Here is a 25,527-nt window from a genome sequence, read left to right on the forward strand (position 1 = left end):
CCCACTGGAACAACTTACCAAGGGCCATGATGGATTCTCGATCACTGGCAATTTTAAAATCAAGATTGGATGTTTTTCTAAAAGATCTGCTCTGGGAATTATTTTGGGAAAACTTCATGGCCTGTGTTATTCAGGTCAGATTAGATGATCTCCATGTTCCCTTCTGGTCATGGAATAAATGAATCTATGAATTCACCTCTTCAGGTCTTTAATAAAAAACACACACACTCTACACCTCTTCTGGAAACTTATGGGGTTCGTGGTGTCCTGTACCCTTATAATCTATTATCCAGACTCAACTTGAGATCTCTCCAGTTAGTTAATTCTTCAGGCCAGCGATCATGTGTCGTGGTTACATTGCCCTTCTATCTTCCAACTCTATCTGCAGTGGTAGTATCAGGCTAGGAACCTTACTTTCATCACCCGACAATACAAGGCCTGTGGAAGCCTACAGAGGCCCAACTATCTGTCTGTCTTAGGTATTTACATAGCCCCCATTTCTGCTAAATGGGAGAGCTCCATAATCCTTTATGTATTTATCCACACAGCACCGCTGTGAGGTCGGGAAGTACTAGTATCCCCATTTTACAGATGGGGAACTGAGGTACAGAGAAGCTAAACAACTTGCACAAGGCCACACCAGAAGTCTGTGGCAGAGGAGGGGTGACACATCAGTGGGTGGGAATTAGGAGCAGTTTGTATGCTAAGGCTTTTCTTCCTCACATCAATGCAGAAGTAGTTCAGCATCTCATACACAGACTACAGCCACTGTTGTGGGGGAGCTCTGTTCAGTCTTTGATGTCTTCTAGATGTCAAGAAACAGTCCAGTTTGCGAAATGTGATCTAATGATGACCTCCTCACTGGTGGCTGTCTGTCTCCTAGACAGAAGTGGCAGGTTCCAGCACAAGCGCTTCCCCAACAACTTGGGGAACAACCTCAGACAGACCTATCTACACAAGACACATCACCAATGGCAACAGTTCTGTTCCAGGGAGAGAACAGATTCTGGGGAGTGATGCAGCGCGCCAGCCTGGCCTGGAGCATGGCAGTTCTACAGGGTCCCTCCCATGCTTCCAATTTCCAGAGCAATAATCAGAAAAATAAAACAGGCCATGGCCTGAGGGTTACTGCGAGCCATAAAACAGGTTCATCATTACTGGTATTCACATCTCCCAGACAGCACAACCCGTCCATAGCCCTGCTTGTCTGGATTACCTCTCCCAGAAACAGGGTCACATTGCCCATCCGAAGCCAAAATCTCTACAACTAGAAGACTGCCTGGTGGCAAAACCTGACAGACTGGGACTGGGCGTGTGCCTCAACGAGCAGCCAACCTTATCAGGGAGCCATGGACTTTCCACAAGGCAAACTGCTGCACCAGAAAAAGTTCTGTCCCTGGGCACTTCGCAAACAGACAACTCCAGCACACGTATCTGCTGGCCTAGACTATTTGCCGTCATTGAGGAAATCTGAGGTGACCTTAAACACAGTCAAAATGAATTGGCAACCATATCCACTTACCACATTCCTACTAACAGATCCTGGAGTTACGTGCTTTCTGGACGAGTGACCCACACTTTCTCACCACCAGGCACTGCCATCTTTCTGGGACATCGCCTGTCCCTGAAGACTACATTCCTCATAGTAATCACTTCAGCCAGGGTTGTCTTTGAGCCCCAGGCCAGAGTGGCTGATCCTCCCCCATAAGGATAAGGTGACTCTATGCTGACTGCACAATTCCTGACCCTAAAGAAAATGAGGAGTACTTGTGGCACCTTAGAGACCCACAAATGTATTTGGGTATAAGCTTTTACACAAGGTTTTAGCCCACGAAAGCTTATGCCCAAATAAATTTGTTAGTCTCTAAGGTGCCACAAGTACTCCTCTTTTTTTTTTGCTGATACAGACTAACACAGCTACCACTCTGAAACCTGACCCTAAAGAGAATCCCATCTCATAATCAATCCCTCATTTTACCTGTGTGCTTCCCTAAACCATATTCATTAGCAGGGAAGCCAGGATACATTGTTTAGATATGAAAAAGGGTCCTCCATTATTTTCTAGAGAGAAGTAAATCCCCTAGATCAGTGTTTCTCAATGACCGGTCCGTGGGCCAGCATCGGTCCCTGAGATCTCCCTGACACAGTTTAGGAAGGCAGCAAGCCAGTGCCTGGTATCAAAAAAGTTCAGAAACACTGTCCTAGATTATTTGTGGCCTCTGAGTATTACCATAGTGTAAATCCTAAATAATTATAGTAATCCGTGAGGAAGATGACCTCTGCTCAGAGATATCTGACTCAATGAGGTTCTGCATTCAAACCTGTTACAACCTTGGAGGTGTACGTGACAGATTTAGAACACATCCCACCAGATCTAAAGCACGCCTCAAAATGAGTAGTCTCTCAGTTATGTCTGGTGGCTGCCTAGGATACACTTCCTGAGCTAAAGAATGCACTTCAGGGGACCAGCATCACAGTTCCCCTGAGACCCACCCCTCAGGGTAGTGCTATGGAGAGGGGATCTCTGCTAGCAGTCCTTGAAGGCAAAGAGAGGTTACTTGGGCTAAGTGTGGCTCTCCAAGGAGACTCATTCTCACTTCTTCAGAACATGCCAAGGGGGACAGCAGCTTGGGTTGGAGCATTTGGTTCCAGGAGAGCACGTGTGCTCCCCAACAGACGGTTCCCACTTTGGCACCAAGGTATTTGTGTTCCCTGGCTGGTGACACTCACAAGGCAAGCCTAGTTCCTGCTGCCTGGCTTCTTTGGATTGGTTAGGGTATCTCTCCACAGAACAAGCTGGGCACAGGCTGAATTACCCGGCTAGCACTAGGAACAGCAATAGTGAAGACAATGCAGTGTGTGCGTCAGCGCAAGCAGGAAAGCCTGGCATGGCCCCGAGGCACACACTCCCATGCTGCACTGTTGTTACCCACGCTAGCGGCATTCAGGCCAGCTGGGTAGGCCAGCCCATGCTGGTTACACATACCCGCTGTCACTTATCCCCACCTGATCCATGAAAGGAAGAAAATGGCACCATTGCGCCCTCTCTTTCCTCAGGGTCTTGACAGTCCCTGCTCTTAGCATCAGTATCACCGCCCCGGAGCCTCTCCTGAGGATTCCCTGCATCTGGCACACTTTGCCAAGGTTGGTGGTGGGGGCAGGGACGGTAGAGAGGTCTCTGGAAACCAACCACTTCAATCGCTTCTGAGGCCCTGCTCTGCTCCTAGTTCTCAGGCACAAAGGCCCCAACCAGGACACAGCAGAACAAGCTGCCAGAAACACCCGCTAGCAGAAATGGCGTCTAACCTCGGACCCACGGGTCAGGAATGCACAGCTCAGAAAGTGACAGGCCCAGGACCAGGGTGAGACAGAAGAACACGTGGGTCTCAGCTGATGGACATGTCTCCTGAAGAGGGACAGCAGAGAGGGAGGTGGTTGCTCTCTGGACTGGCACGCTCTCCCTGGATCTCCCACACGTTAGTGACTGAGCAGAGATGCATCCGATGAAGTGAGCTGTAGCTCACGAAAGCTTATGCTCAAATGAATTTGTTAGTCTCTAAGGTGCCACAAGTCCTCCTTTTCTTTGAGCAGAGATGGAGGCTGAAACAGGCTGAGGCAGCGAGAAAGGGCAGCCTGAGCAGGGGGCGCGGACACGAGCTATCCAGGGAACTTTGGTCTTTCCAACAGCAAAAGTCACTAGTCCGAGAAGCTGGGGCAGATTTATTTCTTCCTGGAGCCTCCAGCTCCTCCAGCCAGGGGCTACATCTCCTCTCTAGACTGGGCTGCAGACACCATGCCCTCACTCCAAGGAAGGAAAGGGCAAGTATGGGGGTCTCTCCCCAGAACCAGGTGTTTCCTAGCTACCTCCCTGACATGACGACAGGACAAAGCCAGGGGTTTGCAGCACCCCCAGAAGGTGGTACTGAGCCAGTGCTATTCCCCAGAGGCCAGACTGAACAGGGAAAAGCCAAGGCAGCAGAGCTACCATGGCCAGGTTCATTCAGTGTGGGGCAGCCTCTGCCCCTTCCGCCAGCACATGGCTCCTTCCAGCCCACTCCTAAGGAGGGGCGACGGGGGGGACATGCAGAGGGGTGTCAGGTCAGCAAGGGCTAGAGATGCTCCCAGCAGGTTCCCCTTTTGGAATCTGTTTACTCTGCTGCTCCCTCAACCAGAGCAATGGGGAGGGGGAGAGACTCCCCCGGAGAAGTGCTGGGAGCCCCATCAGCCAAACACTAGCAGCAGATGGAAAGCAGACAACCCTGCCCCAGTGCCTGGGAGCGGATGGGGTCCTACAGCTCGAGGGTCCCAGACCTCACAAGGCTGGGCACCTCACGTACCCTTTGAAAACAGGGAATGTAGGTCAGAGCTCAGCAAACTCCTCACCCAGCCAACTACCCCACCAAGGCCCTTCCAGCCCCAGTGACCCTCACCAGCCTCTTGTGACCACCCTGGCCACCAGTCGTTTCTCCACCACTGCTCACCCACCCTTGCTCCCCCACCCACCCCCTGTGACCGCAATGGGAGAACATAAGGCCTGGCACTGAGCTGGAGCTGGTTCCATGACTGCAGCTTTCTGAGCCAGCCCCCAGGTCACTGACCAGGCAGTGCGGACAGAGCCAGTGCCCCTCAGAGGACAAAACCTGGCACCCAGGCTCTACCCATCTTGATTCAAGGGACCCGTGGCTCAGAAACTGGGTCCTGCGGACCTGTTGTCCCTAGGACACCGCAACACCAGCCCCAGGCTCCCCATGCCCCCTGGCTCCTAATACCCTTTAGCTCCCCCTACAGACCCGGGTCCCCGGACTCCCCATACTCTGCACCCCCCCTGCCCCGCAGCCCCCTGTCCCTGGGGTCTCCCCAGGTTTCTCATGGCCCCCGGCTCCTAATGCCCTGTGACTCCCCCACTCCCCATGCCCCGGAGTCCTGTGTCCCTTCCTCCCACACAGCCCCCTGTCCTGTATGCTCCCCCATGCCCTGCGCTTCCCCACCCCCGGGCTCCCTCCATGCCCTGCACTCCCACCGGGCTCCCCCCCGTGCCCTGCACTCCCCCCGGGGCTGCCCATACCTGCAGCCCCATGATCCTGTACACTCCCCGTGCCCTGTGCAGCCCGTGCTCCCCCTGTCCGTGCGCTACCCCCGGGCTCCCCATACCTGCAGCCCCATGTTCCTGTGCTCCCCCTGTGCCCCTTCACTCCCCCCGTGCCCTGCGCTCCCCCCGGGCTCCCCATACCTGCAGCCCCATGTCCCTGTGCTCCCCCTGTGCCCCTTCACTCCCCCCGTGCCCTGCGCTCCCCCCGGGCTCCCCCCCGTGCCCTGCACTCCCCCCGGGCTGCCCATACCTGCAGCCCCATGTCCCTGTGCTCCCCCTGTGCCCCTTCACTCCCCCCGTGCCCTGCGCTCCCCCCGGGCTCCCCCCCGTGCCCTGCACTCCCCCCGGGCTGCCCATACCTGCAGCCCCATGTCCCTGTGCTCCCCCTGTGCCCCTTCAACCCCCCCGTGCCCTGCGCTCCCCCCGGGCTCCCCCCCGTGCCCTGCACTCCCCCCGGGCTGCCCATACCTGCAGCCCCATGTCCCTGTGCTCCCCCTGTGCCCCTTCAACCCCCCCGTGCCCTGCGCTCCCCCCGGGCTCCCCCCCGTGCCCTGCACTCCCCCCGGGCTGCCCATACCTGCAGCCCCATGTCCCTGTGCTCCCCCTGTGCCCCTTCAACCCCCCCGTGCCCTGCGCTCCCCCCGGGCTCCCCCCCGTGCCCTGCACTCCCCCCGGGCTGCCCATACCTGCAGCCCCATGTCCCTGTGCTCCCCCTGTGCCCCTTCAACCCCCCCGTGCCCTGCGCTCCCCCCGGGCTCCCCCCGTGCCCTGCGCCCCCATGTCCCCGTGCCCTGCGCCCCCCCCCGGGCTCCCCCGTGCCCTGCGCCCTCCCCGTGCCCACGGCGCCGTCTCCCCGCTCGCAGCGCGGCCGCTCACGGTCCCTCACCTGGCCCCGCGGCGGAGCGGAGCGGAGCGGGCTGCCGAGCCCAGGCGCCGCGGCAGCTCGGGGACGGGCAGCTCCAGGGCCGCGAGCCGGGCTGCGCTGGCGGCCGGGCCGGGCCGGGCTGGGGAGGAGCCGCCGGAGGGGGCGGAGCCGGGAGGCAGGTCGGTGCCAAGTGATGTGTCATCAGCGGGGGGGCGGAGCCGGGGCAGCCCGGGCCGGTGGGGATCCTGGGCGGCCGGGGGCAGGCGAGCCCGGGGCAGGGGCCGGAGCGGGCAGGGGGCGTGTGCTGGGGTTGTGCTTGTGTAGCGGGGGCGGGCACGGCAGGCGAGCCCCGGGTTCGGAGAGGGAGTGACCGCGGGGGAGTCGGGGGCGAGGCCGGGGCGCTGGGCAGTAACGGGGGCTCCTGTGCGGGGCTGAAGCAGGCGCCCAGCTCTCGGGCAGCACTTGGAAAGGGATGTTGAAAAGCTGGAGCGGGGAAGTGACTGGGGGGCTGGAGAAAGCCGCCGGCAGGAGTCTCGGGAACTGGCTCCGCTTAGCGCCCCACAAAGGGGATGGACGGAGGGTGGCTTGCCCATGGGGCATTAGCACCTTGGCTGGGAGAAGCTCCCGGGCCCTAAGGGCCCTTTAAGAGGGGAGGTGAAACCAGACCCTGGCTAGAAGCTGAACCAGGTGTCAGGGAGCGGGGAGTGTTGACCTAGGAATGTGGCAGGGGGTTTCATTGGGGACGGGAGACCTGAGAGCCTGTCACCTGAGCCAGGAGGGGGAGGGGGGTAACACCTCTGCTCGGGGAACTGGACACAGGCTGCAGGAGAGAGCCTGCTGGGGGGGGGGGGGCGTTTAGTTTCAGTTTGGGGCTGGGTGGTGGAACGCAAGGAACCCCAAGGCTGGGGTCTAAGCTCCCTGCCCCCCAGAAGGACTTGACTGAGGGGTCCTGGTTGTACCCACAAGCTCTGTTTTATGCTGTGTTCCTATTCCTTCTGTTTTACTGACTGACTGAGAGTCACAGTGAATCCCAGGAAGAGGGGTGCAGGGCCCGGACTCTATCACACTCTGTGACACCAGGCACACAGGAGAGGTCAGGCAAATTGTTCTCACCCAGGGTGAGTAACTGTTGGAACCAGCTCCCAAGGGAAGGGCAGATTCTCCCTCTTCTTGGTGTCTTGAAACCAGGACTGGAGGCCTGTCTGGGAGGTGCTTTAGCCAAACAAAATTTAGTGCAATCAAGACAGAGGAAACTGGCCCTGTTCTTTGGCCTGTGTTTACAGAGGAGGTCCCGTCTGGCCTGCAAAGCCCTGAACGGCTGAGCAGTGGGGTCTGTGAGGTAGGCTGGCTGTGTGCATGTGTAACCCACACATCTCCTGGGTGTGGGGCTGTCACGGCGTCCCCGGGCAATGCTCTGGAACTGCTCCCTATGTAGCCAGGCAGGACTCTGGGGAAGTCTCCTTTCTCTGAGCAGCCTGTCTGCAGGGCAAACAGCTCACACAGCTTCCACATTCCTGGGTCTGATCTCGGAGCATTCAGCCTCCTCTGCCCCTCCGTGCGCTTCCCACAGCGAGTCCGCTCAGGCGGTGTCCTGGGGAAGCCAGAGGGTCCTGCCCCCCAACTCCGCAGTCAGACGTGACTCTCAGCTAGTCAGTAACACAGAAGGTTTATTAGAGGACAGGAACATGGTCTAACACAGAGCTTGTAGGTGCAGAGAACAGGACCCCTCAGCTGGGTCCATTTTGGGGGGCAGGGAGCCAGACAACCGCGTCTGCTCTTCACTCCTCGTCCCCAGCCAGCCCCAAACTGAAACTCTCTCCAGCCCCCCCTCCTCTGGGCTTTCCCTTTTCCCGGGCCAGGAGGTCACCGGATTCCTTTGTTCTCCAACCCTTTAGCTCTCATCTTGCAGGGGGGAAGGGCCCAGGCCATCAGTGGCCAGGAAACAGGGTGTCGGCCATTCTCTGTCCAGATCCCTGCACACACCTGCTCTCTAGGGCTCTGCAATGATCATACACCCTTATCCCACCCCCTAGATACTTAAGAACTGCCTAGGGGAAACTGAGGCACCCCCACAATATTCAAAGGAAACATTAAGAACAGTCCCGCTTCGTCACAGTGGTTCTGTCCCATCTAGTGGCACTGAGACCACCATATGGCTTTTAACTCATGCGGTAGAAGCTCATGCACTAAGCTCCAGAGGTCCCAGGTTCAATCCTGCCCGCTGACAACCGGGGTCTGTCCACGTTACATTTGCAACAGGATAGGGCCTGTGGTGGGGGTTGGGGGTACACAGGTCTGGCCTTGGAAAAGAGCCCCTGCTGGCGGCAGAGCTGGGTGGTTCTTGTGTGTGGTGAAGGCTCCTCCTGCCTCCAAGTCTGGACAGAATAACCCTGCCAAGGAGACTTGGCACATCCAGCCCTGGGTCCGGCTGGGTTGGTGGCTGCCGCACAGCCAGGGCCATAACAGTGCCTGCAGGGGGAGCCCCTTACCATGGCTGTGGGAGTTTGATCCAGAGCTTGGCGCTGCGCAGCCTGGCATGTCCGGATCCCGGGGCAGCAGCATGCAGGGCCCTGCTCACAGCTACTCGGAGTGGTTTGCAGCCCCCATATGTATTAGATTCAGATGTGACAATTCCTTGACAAGGCCTGAAACACCCCTTCCTCCCACGCTTCTGCCTGTGACTCTCTCTTCTCTGCCCTGACTCCCAGCTGCCTCGTTCAGCCCCCTCCCCAGTCCCTTAGGATTATGACCTGTCTGACAGCAGTGCCTTGAGGCCGGGGAGGATTGAGTTCCCGCTGCTGGGGGCAGCACAGACACAGAGCGCAATGTTTCTCCCCTGGAAGAGCTCAAGGACAAGATGACCAGTGCCATCGGAAGCCCTGTGTCTAAGAGGGCAACACCCCCAATCGTTAAGCACACGCAGACCTTTGCTTTGGTGTGTATTGGTATGTTTATAGCTTCAGCCTCTACTCTCCAGCCATCCCCCCAGCTCAGCAGTCACTCACTGGTTGGTTTCTTGTAGGTATTATGGCAAAAGTGGGTCGAAGCCACATCTTCCCCATGCTCTGCATTCTCTCTTCCCCCCTCCCCCCAAAAAACCTCTTTCTCCTCTTCCTTCTCCACATGCCTGATTGCTGTGGTTATTGGTTTTACAGTAGTGCCAAGAGGCCAGGGCTCCATCATACTAGGTGTTGTGCAAGCATGTAACGGGGACAGTCGCTGCCCCAGGAGCTCACTGGCCACGTGTGAGATGAGAGAGCAGGGGTACAACAGACAGATGGCAGAGCACGAGGCGGCAGGGAGACGGAAATGGTCTCGGTGAAGCTGGGGGGTTATTGTAGGCCTGGCGGCAGAGGGAGCTGGATAGAGCCAATGAGGTGGCCTTGCAGAGCTTAAGGGGAGCTCACCCTGCGTGTAAGGGCAGCCGGGCAGAAAGTGCAAAGGTGTGAACTGCTGCAAGTGCCCAGTGTCTGCTGTCCCATTGGCAGGGCGAAGGCGGAGTGGGCCCAGTGGTGTCTGGGGGATGATTGGGTGGTGGGATGGGACAGGCTGTGGACGTGGAGATGAGGGGTCTGTGTCTGATGTGATGCTGAAGGGAGAACCAGGGGAGGGGGAACTGGGTCAGAGCTATGAGGTAGGTCATGGATCTATGCAACAGCATTTGGAACAGACGTGAGTGTGGGGCAGGATGGCCTTTGTCAAGGCTGGAGAGGAGACCATTTCCCTCATGCCCCTGAACCCCATCTTCCCACCACCAGGAGCCCTGAGCCCCCCTGCAAGTTTATTTCTTGTAAGATCCATCGGCTGGAGACGTTCACAATCACTGCACTTGGTTGCTGGTGCAATTGGATTTCAGGCAGCTGCAAACAGCACACTGCTGGGTGGTGGAGTTGTGACATCACAGGTAACCCAGCCAGTCATGTCACAACGGGGCAGCTCATCTGCCTGCTACAATCCTGCTCGGGGAGGGGTTCTCAGAGTTTGTACTGGTGACCCCTTTCACATACCAAGCCTCTGAGTGCGACCCCCCTTATACATTAAGAACACTTTTTTTATATTTAACACCATTATAAATGCTGGAGGCAAAGCGGGGTTTGGTGGCTGACAGCTCGCGACCCCCCATGTAATAACCTCGTGACCCCCGAGGGGTCCCGACCCCCAGTCTGAGAACCCCTGTGCTAGGGAAAGTTGCAATGAAAAGTCTTTATCTGCACCACTAAAATCCGCCCCCGAGGCTGTGGGAGTGGGTTGTGCTGCTGGGCGGGCTGGCGCTTTGCTGGGAGATCTATAGCCAGTGCGTGCACAGCTCCCCCATTCCCTAGCTGAACCATATCCATATGTATGGCAGGGTCTGGCTGCTTCCCTTCCCAGTAACGTAATTTAAATGGAAATACAGTTTCACTGGTACAAGGTGTAACAGGCAGCACAGTGAATTCACCTGAATCTAATTCCAACAGCTGCTAGAACAGCTGTTTTCACGTGTCTGAACTAATCTCATCAAATCCCTGAAGAGATCAGCTTGCTTTAGAAGTGTCCATCCTGTCACATTCCTGCCAAGCCCCAACTTTCCGTGTAACCTCCAGTCTCACCCAGCTCTGCTGGCTGCTCCGTCCAGAGGGGACAAGCTGCATGCACTGGACTCACTGGGGAAAGGGGAGTGGGATGCCCTGCCTGCAACACCATGGCACTTGGCATTCCCTTCTCAAGGAGCCCCAGGTCAGTGGGCTGCTCCTTGTGCTGGGGCAGTTCCATTCGGAGCCACAGGCCAAGACAGTCTCTGTCCATGAGATGCATCCGATGAAGTGAGCTGTAGCTCACGAAAGCTTATGCTCAAATAAATTGGTTAGTCTCTAAGGTGCCACAAGTACTCCTTTTCTTTTTGCGAATACAGACTAACACGGCTGTTACTCTGAAACCTGTCCATGAGTTGCTGATTAGTAACAATACTGTCGGGTCTCTCCTTCGCCTGCGCTTGCAGGCAGGTAGGATAGATGAGAATGCGAGTTTCCATTTGTGGCACATTTCCAGTCTGCCCTATGTCACATGCTCACTGTCTCAGAAAGGCCCCTTGCCGTGCACACTGTGTGTCACGTGCACTCCCAAGCAAAGTCCTGGGTATGGACTGGACGCTGCCTGGGCTGAGCCAACAGCTTGTGTGCAGCCAGGAGACATTCATTTCAAACTCTGCAGGCAAGTCATGCCTGCTAGGACTGAAGGAATATGGATCACGAGGGGCAGGTAATGACCCTTGTGCCAATGCAGGACTCTCTCTGCAGTTTGCCCTAGCAAGGCTCTGCGGTGTCTTTGTGCAGGTGCTGCTGACACAGCTGTGGGCCAGTCGGGGACACAGCTCCTGGCTTGTCATGTTCACTCTTTCACTTTTATGCTAATGGGATTGATTTTTATTCATTTACTGTTTAGCTGGATCAGTTTCTGTGTCCTTGGCATGTTTTTCAAGCCTCCCTGTGTCCTTGGATTCACTGCACCTGCTACGCGGTAGTTCTAGCCACTGAACGGAGCACTGGGGAAAGGTGCTGTGTGGAACAGACCCTGCTCCACAGAGCAGGACCCTTCATTAGCAGGGCAAGGAGCCCCCAGCACGCTGCTCCCCAGCCTTAGCTGTGCCCTGGAGGGACTGTCTTCTGGAGCTTGGTCTCCGGCGCTCAGTCACTCCCCGCTCTCTCTGCTGAGACCGCTAATGAGGGGCCACTTAATGCCGTTTGTGATGTGTCACCTGCCTTCTGGGTCATCCTGTGCACACTCCACTTCACCAAAATCACAAGTAGCCACCAGATAGCAGCACTACTCCATCACTGCTGACCTGAGGTCAGATTTCCAGCAGTTCTCAAACTGTGGCTCGGGACCCTGTTTTAATGGGGTTGCCACAGCTGGTGTTAGACTTCCTGGGGTCCAGGGCAAAGTTGAAGCCTGAGCCCCACTGGCAGTAGCCAAAGCCAGAGGGCTTCAGCCCTGCGTGGCAGGGTAAAGGTTACAGGCGCCCCGCCTGGGGCTAAGCCCTTGGGCTTCGGCTTTGGACCCCCGACCCTGGGTGGTGGGGCTCAGGCTTTGGCTTTGGCCCCCTGTCCAGGGCAGTGGGGCTCAGGCAGGCTTGGGCTTTGGTCCCCCTCCCGCGGTCGTGTAGTAATTTTTGTTGTCAGAAGCGGGTCATGGTGCAGTGAAGTTTGAGAACCGCTAGATTAGACCTAGCAATGAAATATTCCATCCTCAAGCTCCCTCTCAGCCTGGGGCTAGATTGGAACTAGTGTCCCTTAGATGGGAAAGGCCTCCTAGCTACCTCTCCACCCCCGCTGGCCAGTGTCTCCTGGTGACTGGCGAGGCCCCATTTTCATGGTGTTTCCCTATCGAGCTGGATGAAATGTGGGGTATAGGGTGTGGGAGGGGGAGGGGGCTTCAAGCCCTCCAGCATTGTGGGCAGTTCTCACACTTGGGTGCAGTGGGCCCCAGCAGCCAAGAATAGCTGAAGGCAAAAGGGGGTGCACGTTCATGCACATAGTGGTTGGTGTGAAAGTGGGTCTGAGGACAGATGGGTCAGTTTTCATTGGCAGGGAACCTTCCCTTTGAGCCTTTGCAGCGTGAGCCCGTCCCTGGATCAGAAACTGCCATAACTCTGTTCCCATCCCTCACGTGGCTCCATTTCCCCTGCCCGGCAGAGCTGTGTTGCCTGTACTGGGTTGTTGTGTGTGTGTGTGGCTTTACCTAGTGGAAGAGGCCTCTTGCAGAGAACGCTTCTCTGCCTCTGCCCCTGGAAACAGGGCTGCCAAGTGCTTGCTGGGCAGGGGTGGCAGGTTCCAGGCATTGTCAAGTGTCAGTTAAATAAACCAAATGGGACCCTCATCACAGCTGATGCGTTAGAGCGTTTCACAGGGTCACGGGGGATTTGCCTGGGCACGACTGCAAAGCCTTGGAGCCAGGCTGTCACTCAGAGGTGGGGGCAGGTTGAACGGGAGCACGGCCCACATCCTCATTCCCCCACATCAGACAAGCAGTGTAGAACCCAGGGACACGTTCTCCTGGCTGGGAGAGAGCAGGCTGGGGCTGGGGCCTGGTGCACAACTGGGGGGAGGGATGTTCACCAGAACTTAGGCTGCTGTGAGTGAGGGCTGAGCCATTCCTGGGGTGAGATGTGCTTAACACCTGTGGGGCAGGCGCACTGGGCAGCGCTCACTCTGTGTCCAGCGTCCCTTGGTACCCATCACTGGCACTGTAACATCTAGTTCTGTTGTCTAAGGAGATCGTGTGGAGCAGGGCATGGGATGGGGAGCTCAGATCTGCTATGCTCTCTGGTGTGACTGTGGCAGCTCCCTGTCCTGCTCTGCTATTGGGAAGGAGGGAGGAGGAAAGTGGAGTTTGGCCATGGATGGGCTGCTCTGTGCCAGCAGCAGGGAAGGTGACTTTCTCTCAAGCACTCCCTCGTGTGCACCTCCAAGGAAACCCAAGTGTTGCATGGGGTCTCCTGAGGATCATCCTCTGGGTACAGTCAGCTGGGCTTTCCAAGGGTCACACTCTGCCCAGCTCCCATTGCTAGTTCAGCTGTGGGTGTGGTTTTAATGTAAATTACTTGCTGAGCTAACCATAAACCTTGGCTCTAAAAAGCTGTGCATATTTAACTCTGTGGTGGTGTTGGCCTGACGTCCGTGGTGAGCGAAGCCCTCTGTTCGAACTGGTGTCCTACAGGGGAAAGGCTCTGTAGCACATTAGCCATGTCCCAAGCCATCCAGTGCCATAAGAGCCAACGCTACACCTCGGAGCATGGGGCTGCTGCCTGGGGCTTGTGACAGTTCTTGGGGTACCCAGGATTGTGGGTCACCTTGTTCCCCACTGCCTCTAGCAAGGGGTAGCGGTGACGGGGTCCCCAGGGTGAAACCTGGGCAGTGGAACTGCTGAGCGCTCCAAACCCACCAGCCTGGGCTGTCTCTCACACTGTGATGCTGCGTCAAGCTACAGACCTCTGCCAGGCCCTGCACTTACACAGCCAGCCACAGGCAGGGACACACGCAGCTGAGGTACCTGGATGATTTCCCAGCCACTCATGGATAAGGCTACGTTTTAGTCATGGGTATTTTTAGTAAAAGTAATGGACAAGTCACAGACAGTAAACAAAAATTCATGGCCTGTGGCCTGTCTATGACTTGTACTATATACCCCTAACTAAAACTTGGGCCGGGGGTGCTGCGGGGGGCATCCTGGGACCCCCTCTGGTGTTGGGGGGGGCAGGCAGTAGCGTGTGGCCCGGGACCCCCTCTGATGCTGGGGCGCAGGTTGGCTGGGCTGCCAGGCTCCCTACCCGACTCCGCGTGGCTCCCTGGAAGCAGCCGGCATGTCTCTGCAGCTCCTAGGGAGAGGGAACGCCGGGGGCTCTGCACGCTGCCCTTCCATGAGCACTGGCTTCGCAGCTCCCATTGGCCAGAAACTGCAGCCAATGGGAGCTGCAGGGGCGAGCAGACAGGGGCAGCATGCAGAGCCCCCTGCCCCCTCTGCCTAGGAGCTGAGGGCCATTCCGGCTGCTTCAAGCCCCTCCCCCCCCACCCCTCCATGAGGTAAGCACCACCCCAACCCCCTGCTCCAGCCCTGAGCTCCCTCACACACCCAAACTACTGCTCTGTGTGTGTGTTGGGGCGGGGGGGACAGTGGCCTCAGACTGCCCCAGCAGCAGCCGGCGCAGCTGGCCCAGGGGCTGCCTGAGCTGTTCGGGCAGCCCCGGAACCAGCCACACCATTTGCTGCAGAAGTCACGGAGGTCCCGGAAAGTTACGGAATCTGTGACCTCCATGACAGACTCTCAGCCTTACTCATGGACCATCAGCAAGGAGGCTCCAGCCAATTCTCCCAGCTGCCCAGCCTTGCACCCCAGAACTGCACTGGTCAGAAGCCTGGCCTGTGTAAGTTCATTACCTAGTTCACCACTACGTCAAAGGAAAGTGGACATGCACCAGTCTTTGTAATCTAAGCAGATTGCCCAAGCACTTTAGACAAACTCACTGGTAAGGATAGAGCATTAAAATAAGTTTATTAACGACAGAAAGAGAGATTGTAAGTGGTAGGCACAAAGTCCAAGTTAGTTACCTTGAGAAATAAAAATAGAAACGCGCATTCTAAATTCAAAACTTTTAGTCTAAGCAAGAGTTGAATCAAACAGTTTTTCTCACCTTGACAGCTGGTACAAGCAGGTTACAGATCCTCAATACACAGACTGGACCCTTTTCCAGCCTGAGACCAAACTCCCCAGTTCTAAGTCTTTGTCTTCCACGTGTCCCTCCAGGTGTTGAGATGGCAGGGAGCGAGGGGAAGAGAGAGGCGAAATGATGTCACTGTCTCTCTTTTTATACCTTCTTCCAGCTGCTAGAAAGATCCTGCTGTGACGTGGGGGTCAGGCAGTCCCTGTGGTCAAGCAGTCTCCATTGTGTATGTGCTGCCTTCGAGATGGATCACTTGATGATTATATTCCCTCTGGGGCACCTGGCATTGGCCACTGCAGAGACAGGACACTGGGCGAGATGGACCATTGGTCTGACCCAGTGTGGCCATTCTTATGTTCCCTTGTTGTAACTGTAACACATACAGCAATACTTCATAACTTCACATACCATGAGAGCACATACTAGCCACCAGGTTATTAGTGTTCAGCCGATCCAGACTTACCAAATGATACCTCACAAGGCACCCTTTGTACAAAACATCATAATCCTATTGCAGTGGGGACTATGGGGGTTCCAGGGAGTTACTTTGAGGTATAGAGTGCCAGGGGCCTTGCCCAGGGTGGCTGGGTGTCAGATCCCTAACACTACCAGCCTGTGAGCCACTCAAGCGCTGTCCTCTGGGGTAGATCAGCCCTGACTTCGCAGTGCAGGTGCACCCCAGTCCCTGACTCACTTTGAAGCCTTCCCCTGTGATATCCAGCCCCTGACACTGGCTGCTCACAGGAATCCCAGCTCCTCTGCCCCAAAGGGGAGCAGCATGCCCCAGTTTCCCAGTTTTACCTTCAGTCGTCGCTCCTGTAAATCACACAGCATTTGTGAGCACTTGTAATAAAATAACAGCAGCGTTATTTAAGAACGAATAGAGATTCAACTAGACATGCGAGAGTGGTGGAAACAAATGATTACAATACAAAACAAAATCTCAAACCACAAACTGAGGCCTACATTTATCAATAGTTACTAGGGGTACTGGGGTACTAGTTAGTGTCTGCTACCGACCACCAAATCACACTAGGGACCAGGATGATGGCCTCCTTACGCACCTGTCTATAATGTATAGGCAACAGAAATACTGTGATCCTGGCGGTCTTATGCTGGAGGACGAAAACATCCTTGGAATTTTTAAGCATTGTAGATGACGTTTCCTAACTCAAAAAGTGTTGCAGCCAATGTGGGGGAATTCGTTATTAGACCTTGTTCTAGCAGATAAAGAACTGATTGCAGAACCAAAAATTAATGGTAACTAAGGTACAAGTGCTCATGACTTGATCCCATTTATAATGTCCAAGCAGAATAAAGTCGAGACCAGTAATCGATGTACTTGGTGCTTTAATAGGGCCAGTTTCACAAAGCTGAAAACAATTATGAGCCAGATCAGCTGGGAGGAAGAATTTAATCAGAAAAATGTGAATGATAATTGGGACTAGTTTAAGAACATCTTACTAGATGCCCAAAAACCCACAGCCCCACAATTGAGGAAGAAGGCTGTGCTGCTTAAAAAAACAACCTGGATTAGAGGGGAAGAGAAGGCAGTTTAGGTAGATAGATGATTGATTAAATAGATAAAAAGGGGAAGTTGATAGTAGTGAATATTAATCAGAAGTTAGATATTGTATCAATTGATAAGGGAAGGCAAAGGACACAAGGCGAACTTTATGGCCTGCAGAGTTAAGGACAATAAGAAGGAGTTTTTTAAATATATTAGGAACAAAAAAGTGATATTGGTCTGTAGATGAACCACTAGATGGGAATCGTCGAATTATCAATAATAATGTGGAAAAAGCAGAAGAGTTCAGTAAATATTTCTGTTCAATATTTGGGGAAGAACAGATGATGCAGTCTCATCAGATGGTGATAACACCCTTTCCATTCCATTAGTATCACTCGGGGATGTTAAACAGAAGCTACTAAAGTTAGACATTTTAAAATCAGTATGTCCAGATAACTTGTGTGCATGAGGAGCTCACTGGACTGTTAATGTTGATTTTCAATAAGTCTTGGAGCACTGGGGAAGGTCCAGAAGACTGGACAAAGCTAATGTGCAATTTTTAAAAAGAGTAACTGGGATGACCCAGGTAAATTATAAGCCTGTCAGTTTGACACGATCACAGACAAGATAGTGGCACAGCTGCTAGTGAAGTCAATTAATAAAGAACTAAGGGAGGCTAATGTAATTAACATGGGCTTTTAGAAGGTAGATTCTGTCAAACTGACTTGATTTTTTTTATGAGATTACAAGTTTGGCTGATAAAGGTAATAGTGGTGATGTAATGTACTTAGACTTCCGTAAGGCATTTGACTTGATACCGTAAGACATTTTGATTAAAAACCTAGAACAATATAAAATTAATTATGTCACACATTAAATGGATTAAAAACTAGCAGTTCTTCAAGAGTGTCCCTGTGGGTGCTCCACTTCAGGTTGATCTGCGCCCTGTGCCTTTGATCAGAGATTTTTGGTAGCAGTGCCGGTTCCAGCTTGCACATGTCCCCCACACCCGCACCAAGGCTATATGGGGCTGCGTGGGTGAATTGCCCTCAGCTCCTTCTCAATAGCCTTCAGCCTGAGATGGGACCTACAGCTGGGCCTGTTCTCTGCTAGTATTCAGAAGTTGGTTAGTATATAGTGTTTGTAGTTGTTGGATCAGCTGTTCCCTTTTCTTTCGTTCTTTCTTTCTTTCACTCGCCGGGATGCTAAAGGTGACTCTCTTATCATGTGGCTATTCCAGTCAGCGATGGGCATTCCCACTGTCTGTGCTGTCTGGGTGATACCAATATCCCTAGTAAGTGCGAGATATTCACTTCCTTCAAGGGTAGATCCCCCAAAAAACAGGAAGATCAAATTTAAACTGATGATGATGGAGCAAGCCCTGTGGCCAGCTTTAGATCCCAGGGGGAGGACCTCCCTGTACTTAGATCTCCCAGTACTGCTAGGACCTCATAGAATATCAGGGTTGGAAGGGACCTCAGGAGGTCATCTAGTCCAACCCCCTGCTCAAAGCAGGACCAATCCCCAACTAAATCATCCCAGCCAGGGCTTTGTCAAGCCTGACCTTAAAAACTTCTATGGAAGGAGATTCCACCACCTCCCTAGTGAAAATGCTTTCCAGTGTTTCACCACCCTCCCAGTGAAAATGCTTTTCCTAATACCCAACCTAAATCTCCCCCACTGCAACTTGAGACCATTACTCCTTGTTCTGTCATCAGCTACCACTGAGAACAGTCTAGATCCATCCTCTTTGGAACCCCCTTTCAGGTAGTTGAAAGCAGCTTATAAAATCCTGCCTCATTTTTCTCTTCCACAGACTAAACAATCCCAGTTCCTTCAGCCTCTCCTCATAAGTCATGTGTTCCAGTCCCCTAATCATTTTTGTTGCCCTCCGCTGGACTCTTTCCAATTTTTCCACATCCTTCTTGTAGTGTGGGGCCCAAAACTGGACACAGTACTCCCGATGAGGGCTCACCAGTGTCGAATAGAGGAGAATGATCACGTCCCTCGATCTGCTGGCAATGCCCCAACTTATACATCCCAAAATGCCATTGGCCTTCTTGGCAACAAGGGCACACTGTTGACTCATATCCAGCTTCTCGTCCACTGTAACCCCTACGTCCTTTTCTGCAGAACTGCTGCCTAGCCATTCGGTCCCTAGTCTGTAGCAGTGCATGGGATTCTTCCGTCCTAAGTGCAGGACTCTGCACTTGTCCTTGCTGAACCTCATCAGATTTCTTTTGGCCCAATCCTCCAATTTGTCTAGGTCCCTCTCTATCCTATCCCTACCCTCCAGCGTATCTACCACTCCTCCCAGTTTAGTGTCGTCTGCAAACTTGCTGAGGGTGCAATCCACCCCATCCTCCAGATCATTTATGAAGATACTGAACAAAACCGGCCCCAGGACCGACCCTTGGGGCACTCCACTTGATATCGGCTGCCAACTAGACATGGAGCCATTGATCACTACCCATTGAGCCTGACAATCTAGCCAGCTTTCTATCCACCTTATAGTCCATTCATCCAGCCCATACTTCTTTAACTTGCCGGCAAGAATACTGTGGGAGACTGTGTCAAAAGCTTTGCTAAAGTCAAGGAACAACACGTCCACTGCTTTCCCTTCATCCACAGAACCAGTTATCTCATCATAGAAGGCAATTAGATTAGTCAGGCATGACTTGCCCTTGGTGAATCCATGCTGACTGTTCCTGATCACTTTCCTCTCCTCTAAGTGCTTCAGAATTGATTCCTTGAGGACCTGCTCCATGATTTTTCCAGGGACTGAGGTGAGGCTGACTGGCCTGTAGTTCCCCGGATCCTCCTTCTTCACTTTTTTAAAGATGGGCACTACATTAGCCTTTTTCCAGTCGTCCGGGACTTCCCCCGATTGCCATGAGTTTTCAAAGATAATGGCCAATGGCTCTGCAATCACATCCGCCAACTCCTTTAGCACTCTCGGATGCAACGCATCCGGCCCCATGGACTTGTGCTCGTCCAGCTTTTCTAAATAGTCCCAAACCACTTCTTTCTCCACAGAGGGCTGGTCACCTCCTCCCCATGCTGTGCTGCCCAGTGCAGTAGTCTGGGAGCTGACCTTGTTCGTGAAGACAGAGGCAAAAAAAGCATTGAGTACATTAGCTTTTTCCACATCCTCTGTCACTAGGTTGCCTCCCTCATTCAGTAAGGGGCCCACACTTTCCTTGACTTTCTTCTTGTTGCTAACATGCCTGAAGAAACCCTTCTTGTTACTCTTAACATCTCTTGCTAGGTGCAACTCCAGGTGTGATTTGGCCTTCCTGATTTCACTCCTGCATGCCCGAGCAATATTTTTATACTCTTCCCTGATCATTTGTCCAACCTTCCACTTCTTGTAAGCTTCTTTTTTGTATTTAAGATCAGCAAAGATTTCACTGTTAAGCCAAGCTGGTCGCCTGCCATATTTACTATTCTTTCTACACATCGGGATGGTTTGTCCCTGTAACCTCAATAAGGATTCTTTAAAATCTTTAAAACCTCCAACAGTGAGCAGCCCCAGGAAGCTGTTTCAGTCCCCTCCTGCACTGGGGCATGTTCTCTAGTACGGCTGCTACGACTGGGACCCAGTCTGGGCCTGAGTAGAGCCACTTCTCCTTCCCCCTCTTTTCTCCCTGCTACTCTGCGCAGAACCCGAGAGTGGCCAGACTGGGTCAGACCAAGGGTCCGTCCAGCCCAGTGTCCTCTCTGCTGACAGTGGCCAATGCCAGGGGCCCCAGAGGGAGTGAACAGAACAGGGAGTCATCAAGTGATGCATCCCCAGTCGCCCATTCCCAGCTGGCAAACAGAGGCTAGGGTCACCATTCCTGCCCATCCTGGCTAATAGTCATTGTTGGACCTATCCTCCATGAACTTATCTAGTTCTTTTTTGAACCCTGTTATAGTCTTGGCCTTCACAACATCCTCTGGCAAAGAGTTCCACAGGGTGACTGTGTGTTGTGGTAAGAAATACTTCCTTTTGTGTATTTCACACCTGCTGCCTATTCATTTCATTTGGTGACCCCTAGTGCTTGTGTTATGAGGGAGAGTAAATAACACTTCCTTATCTACTTTCTCCACACTAGTCATGATTATATAGACCTCAATCATATCCCCCCTTAGATGTCTCTTTTCCAAGCTGAAAAGTCCCAGTCTTATTAATCTCTCCTCATACGGAAGCTGTTCCATACCCCTAATAATTTTTGTTGCCCTTTTCTGAACCTTTTCCAATTCCAATATATCTTTTTTGAGATGGGACGACCACATCTGCAGGCAGTATTCAAGGTGTGGGCGTACCATGGATTTATATGATATTTTCTGTCTTATTATCGATCCCTTTCTTAATGATTCCCAAGATTCTGTTCGCTTTTTTGACTGCCACTGCACACTGAATGGATGTTTTCAGAGAACTATCTACAATGACTCCAAGATCTCTTTCTTGAGTGGTAACAGCTAATTTAGACCCCATCAGTGTATATGTAAAGAATCATAGAATATCAGGGTTGGAAGGACCTCAGGAGGTCATCTAGTCCAACCCCCTGCTCAAAGCAGGACCAATCCCCAGTTTTTGCCCCAGATCCTTAAATGGCTCCCTCAAGGATTGAACTCACAACCCTGGGTTTAGCAGGCCAATCCCTCTCCCCAGTGTTTTCCAATGTGCATCATTTTGCATTTATCAACATTGAATTTCATCTGCCATTTTGTTGCCCAGCCACCCAGTTTTGTGAGACTTTGTAGCTCTTCACAGTCAGCTTTGGACTTAACTGTCTTGAGTAGTTTTGTATCATCTGCAAATGTTGCCACCTCACTGTTCACGGTCCTGGAGAGTCGGTGGTGCCTAGCAAGGCGTGGGGAGGGCTGCATGCTGGGCCGGTCCAGGGAGTCTGTGTGAGCCTGCTAGAGATCCTGGGCTAGCTAACAAGAGATTAGCACTTGGTGCTTGTCCCAGGAGCCGAGCCCCAGGAGCCACGGCTGGTGTTTGTGCAGAGACGTGTGACTGGGCCCGGGAGGGAACTCCTTCCCCACCTACAACTCTGCCTCTGCCCTGTCTGCGGCACGGCTGCCTATGCATCCCTTCTGATGCGCTGCACCTTCTGCAGACAGCCAGGCAGTGCATGGAGCAGGAGCTGGGTGGCCCAGGCCTTGTCCTATGGGATTCGCTCTTTCATTTCATTACTGGGCGGGCGGGGCTGTGATGCTGAGGTGCTGCCAGGCCTGAGGGCGGGAGAGGCAGCATTCAAAGACTGAGGCAGGAGAAGCTGGCACTGGGGCCACATGCCCCACATCTCCGGGCTCCCATAGCCCTCAGCCCAGCCACCTGCGCCTCTGTGTCACCAGGGCCAGCTGCAGGGGTACTTGGTGAGTCAGGCTGCGTTGTGCTGTGTCAATGGGGCTGGGGTTATCTCTTGTGGAGGAGGAGGAAGAGACTGGGACAGGCTGGGCCTGGTATCATCTGGCAAGAGTTGAGACCCACTGTGCTCCCCTGAGAGCTCCTGCAGCCTGGGCTTCAGACAAGTGGCTGGGAGAGGTCTAGCTAGGGACTCTGAATGGGAGCACAGGCTGGGCTGGGGGCAGGCAGGGATGCTAAGGGGTGCATGGGCTGGGCTGGGGGATGGCAGGGGTGCTGGGGGGGATGGGGGTGGGGTGAGGCTAGGCTCGGCTGGGGGGTGCATGGGCTGGGTTGGGCTAGGGGGTGCATGAGCTGGGGGGGTGCAGGCTGGGGGTCAGCAGGGTTGCTGGGGGGGTGCATGGGCTGGGCTGGGGCATGCATCAGCTGGGCTGGGGGCCTATCGAGGTGCCGAGGGGAACATGGGATGAAACCAGATCAAACTATCTTGAGACACAAAAGGGTAACAAGAAGACATTCTACAACTACATTAGAAGCAAAAGGAAGGCCAAGGACAGGGTAGGTCTGTTACTCATGAGGGGGAAAAAATAGTAACAGAAAGTGTGGAAATGGCGGAGGTGCTTAATGACTTGTTTGCTTCAGTTTTTACCAAGCAGGTTGGTGGTGATTGGACGTCTAATGTGGTGACTGCCAGTGAAAATGAGGTAGGCTCAGAAGAGGCTCAGATAGGGAAAGAACAAGTTAAAAATTACTTAGACAAGTTAGAGGTCTTCAGTCACCAGGGCCTGATGAAATGAACCCTAGAATACTCAAGGAGCTGACTGAGGAGATATCTGAGCCATCAGCGATTATCTTTGAGAAGTCATGGAGGATGGGAGAGATTCCAGAAGAGTGGAAAAGGGCAAATATAGTGCCCATCTCTAAAAAGGGAAATAAGGACAGCCCAGGAATTACAGATCAGTCATCTTAACTTCTGTACCCGGAAAGATAATGGAGCAAACAATTAAGCAAGCAGTTTGCAAACATCTGGAAGATAAGGTGATAAGTAACAGTCAGAATGCATTTGTCAAAAACAAATTGCATCAAACCAACCTGATAGCTTTCTTTGACAGGGTAACAAGCCTTGTGGATGGGGGGAAGCGGTAGAGGTGGTATATCTTGACTTTAGTAAAGTTTTTGATACTTTCTCACATGACCTTCTCATAAACAAACTAGGGAAATGCAACCTAGATGGAGCTACTATAAGGTGGGTGCAAAACTGGTTGGAAAACCGTTCCCAGAGAGTAGTTATCAGTGGTTCGCAGTCATGCTGGAAGGGCCTAATGAGTGGGGTCCCGCAGGGATCATTTCTGGGCCCGGTTCTGTTCAACATCTTCATCAATGATTTTGATAATGGCATAAAGAGTACGCTTATAAAGTTTGTGGATGTTACCAAGCTGGGAGCGATTGCAAGTGCTTTGAAGGTCAGGATTAGAATTCAAAACAATCTTGACAAACTGGAGAAATGCTCTGAAGTAAATAGGATGAAATTCAGTAAGGACAAATGCAAAGCACTGCACTTAGGAAGGAACCATCAGTTGCACGCATACAAAATGGGAAATGACTAGGGCTATCAAGCGATTAAACAAATTAATTTCAATTAATCGTGTTGTTAAACTATAATAGTATACCATTTATTTAAATAGTTTTGGATGTTTTCTACATTTTCAAATGTTTTGTTTTCAATTACAACACAGAATACAAAGTGTATATGTATGTATATGTATGTATGCTCACTTTATATGTATTTTTAATTACAAATATTTGCACTGTAAAAAACAAAAGAAATAGTATTTTACAATTCACCTAATACAAGTACTGTAGTGCAATCTCTTTATCATGAAAGTTGAACTTACAAATGTAGAATTATGTACAAAAATAACTGCATTCAAAAATAAAACAATGTAAAACCTACAAGTCCACTCAGTCCTACTTCAGCCCATCGGTCAGACAAACAAGTTTGGTTACAATTTGCAGGAGATAATGCTGCCTGCTTCTTGTTTACAGTGTCACCTGAAAGTGAGAACAGGTGTTTGCATGGCACTGTTGTAGCCAGTATCGCAAGATATTTATGTGCCAGATCCGCTAAAGATTCATATGTGCCTTCATACTTCAACCATTATTCCAGAGGACATGCGTCCATGCTGATGATGGGTTCCGCTCTATAACGATCCAAAGCAAAGCAGACTGACGCATGTTCATTTTCATCATCTGTGTCAGATGCCAGCAGAAGATTGATTTTATTTTTGGTGGTTTGGGTTCTGTAGTTTCCCCATCGGAATGTTGCTCTTTTAAGACTTCTGAAAGCATGCTCCACATCTCGTCCCTCTCAGATTTTGGACGGCACTGTAACGGTGCTGCCTCTGGCAGGACACAACTTAGAGTATCAATTCAGGACAAATTGCTTAGAGCAGGGCAGTTACAGCCCAAGGCTGGGGTTTCTACACTTCTAAGGCACACCAACCCGCCAGTCAGAGAGGACTTTGGTTTTACCCCACTGGCTAACCATAAGTCACACAAGCAATTTCCTTAGTCACTCCAGTTTCCCAGTATCACCACCAGTGCCACTTGTTATGGGGATGAATGGTTATGGAAACCAATGCCCCAGCAAGAGAAAAAGGGTTCTCTCGATCCCAAAGGACCAAGCCCCAGACCCAGGTCAATATACAAATCAGACCTTACCCACAAATCTCGCTGTTGCCAATCCTTTAGAATCGAAAATCTAAAGATTTATTCATAAAAAGAAAGAAATATAGATGAGAGCTAAAATTGGTTAAATGGAATCAATTACATACAGTAATGGCAAAGTTTTTGGTTCAGGCTTGTAGCAGTCCTGCACTTAGGATGGAAGAATCCAATGCACCGCTACAGACTAGGGACCGAATGGCTAGGCAGCAGTTCTGCGGAAAAGGACCTAGGGGTGACGGTGGACGAGAAGCTGGATATGAGTCAGCAGTGTGCCCTTGTTGCCAAGAAGGCCAATGGCATTTTGGGATGTATAAGTAGGGGCATTGCCAGCAGATCGAGGGACGTGATCGTTCCCCTCTATTCGACACTGGTGAGGCCTCATCTGGAGTACTGTGTCCAGTTTTGGGCCCCACACTACAAGAAGGATGTGGATAAATTGGAGAGAGTCCAGCGAAGGGCAACAAAAATGATTAGGGGTCTAGAGCACATGACTTATGAGGAGAGGCTGAGGGAGCTGGGATTGTTTAGTCTGCAGAAGAGAAGAATGAGGGGGGATTTGATAGCTGCTTTCAACTACCTGAAAGGGGGTTCCAAAGAGGATGGCTCTAGACTGTTCTCAATGGTGGCAGATGACAGAACGAGGAGTAATGGTCTCAAGTTGCAGTGGGGGAGGTTTAGATTGGATATTAGGAAAAACTTTTTCACTAAGAGGGTGGTGAAACACTGGAATGCGTTACCTAGGGAGGTGGTAGAATCTCCATCCTTAGAGGTTTTTAAGGTC

General features: G+C 52.6%; 2 protein-coding genes across 3 annotated transcripts in view; one reads left to right on the forward strand and one right to left on the reverse strand.

The window, feature by feature from the left end:
• The window catches only part of LOC114020925 (INSYN2B protein), a 33,933-nt gene extending 27,696 nt beyond the window's left edge, over positions 1-6,237 (reverse strand). The window contains exon 1 of one of the 2 annotated variants that reach the window (XM_037898543.2): positions 5,976-6,237. The gene's annotated coding sequence lies outside the window, so the exon portion shown is untranslated. The remainder of the gene's footprint in view (positions 1-5,975) is intronic. The other variant, XM_037898544.2, reaches the window with a different exon arrangement.
• LOC102937744 (dedicator of cytokinesis protein 2) overlaps positions 1-25,527 on the forward strand; it is a 326,706-nt gene that overhangs the window by 227,523 nt on the left and 73,656 nt on the right.

This window comes from Chelonia mydas, chromosome 4, assembly GCF_015237465.2.
Source record: "Chelonia mydas isolate rCheMyd1 chromosome 4, rCheMyd1.pri.v2, whole genome shotgun sequence".
Lineage (NCBI taxonomy): Eukaryota > Metazoa > Chordata > Testudines > Cheloniidae > Chelonia > Chelonia mydas.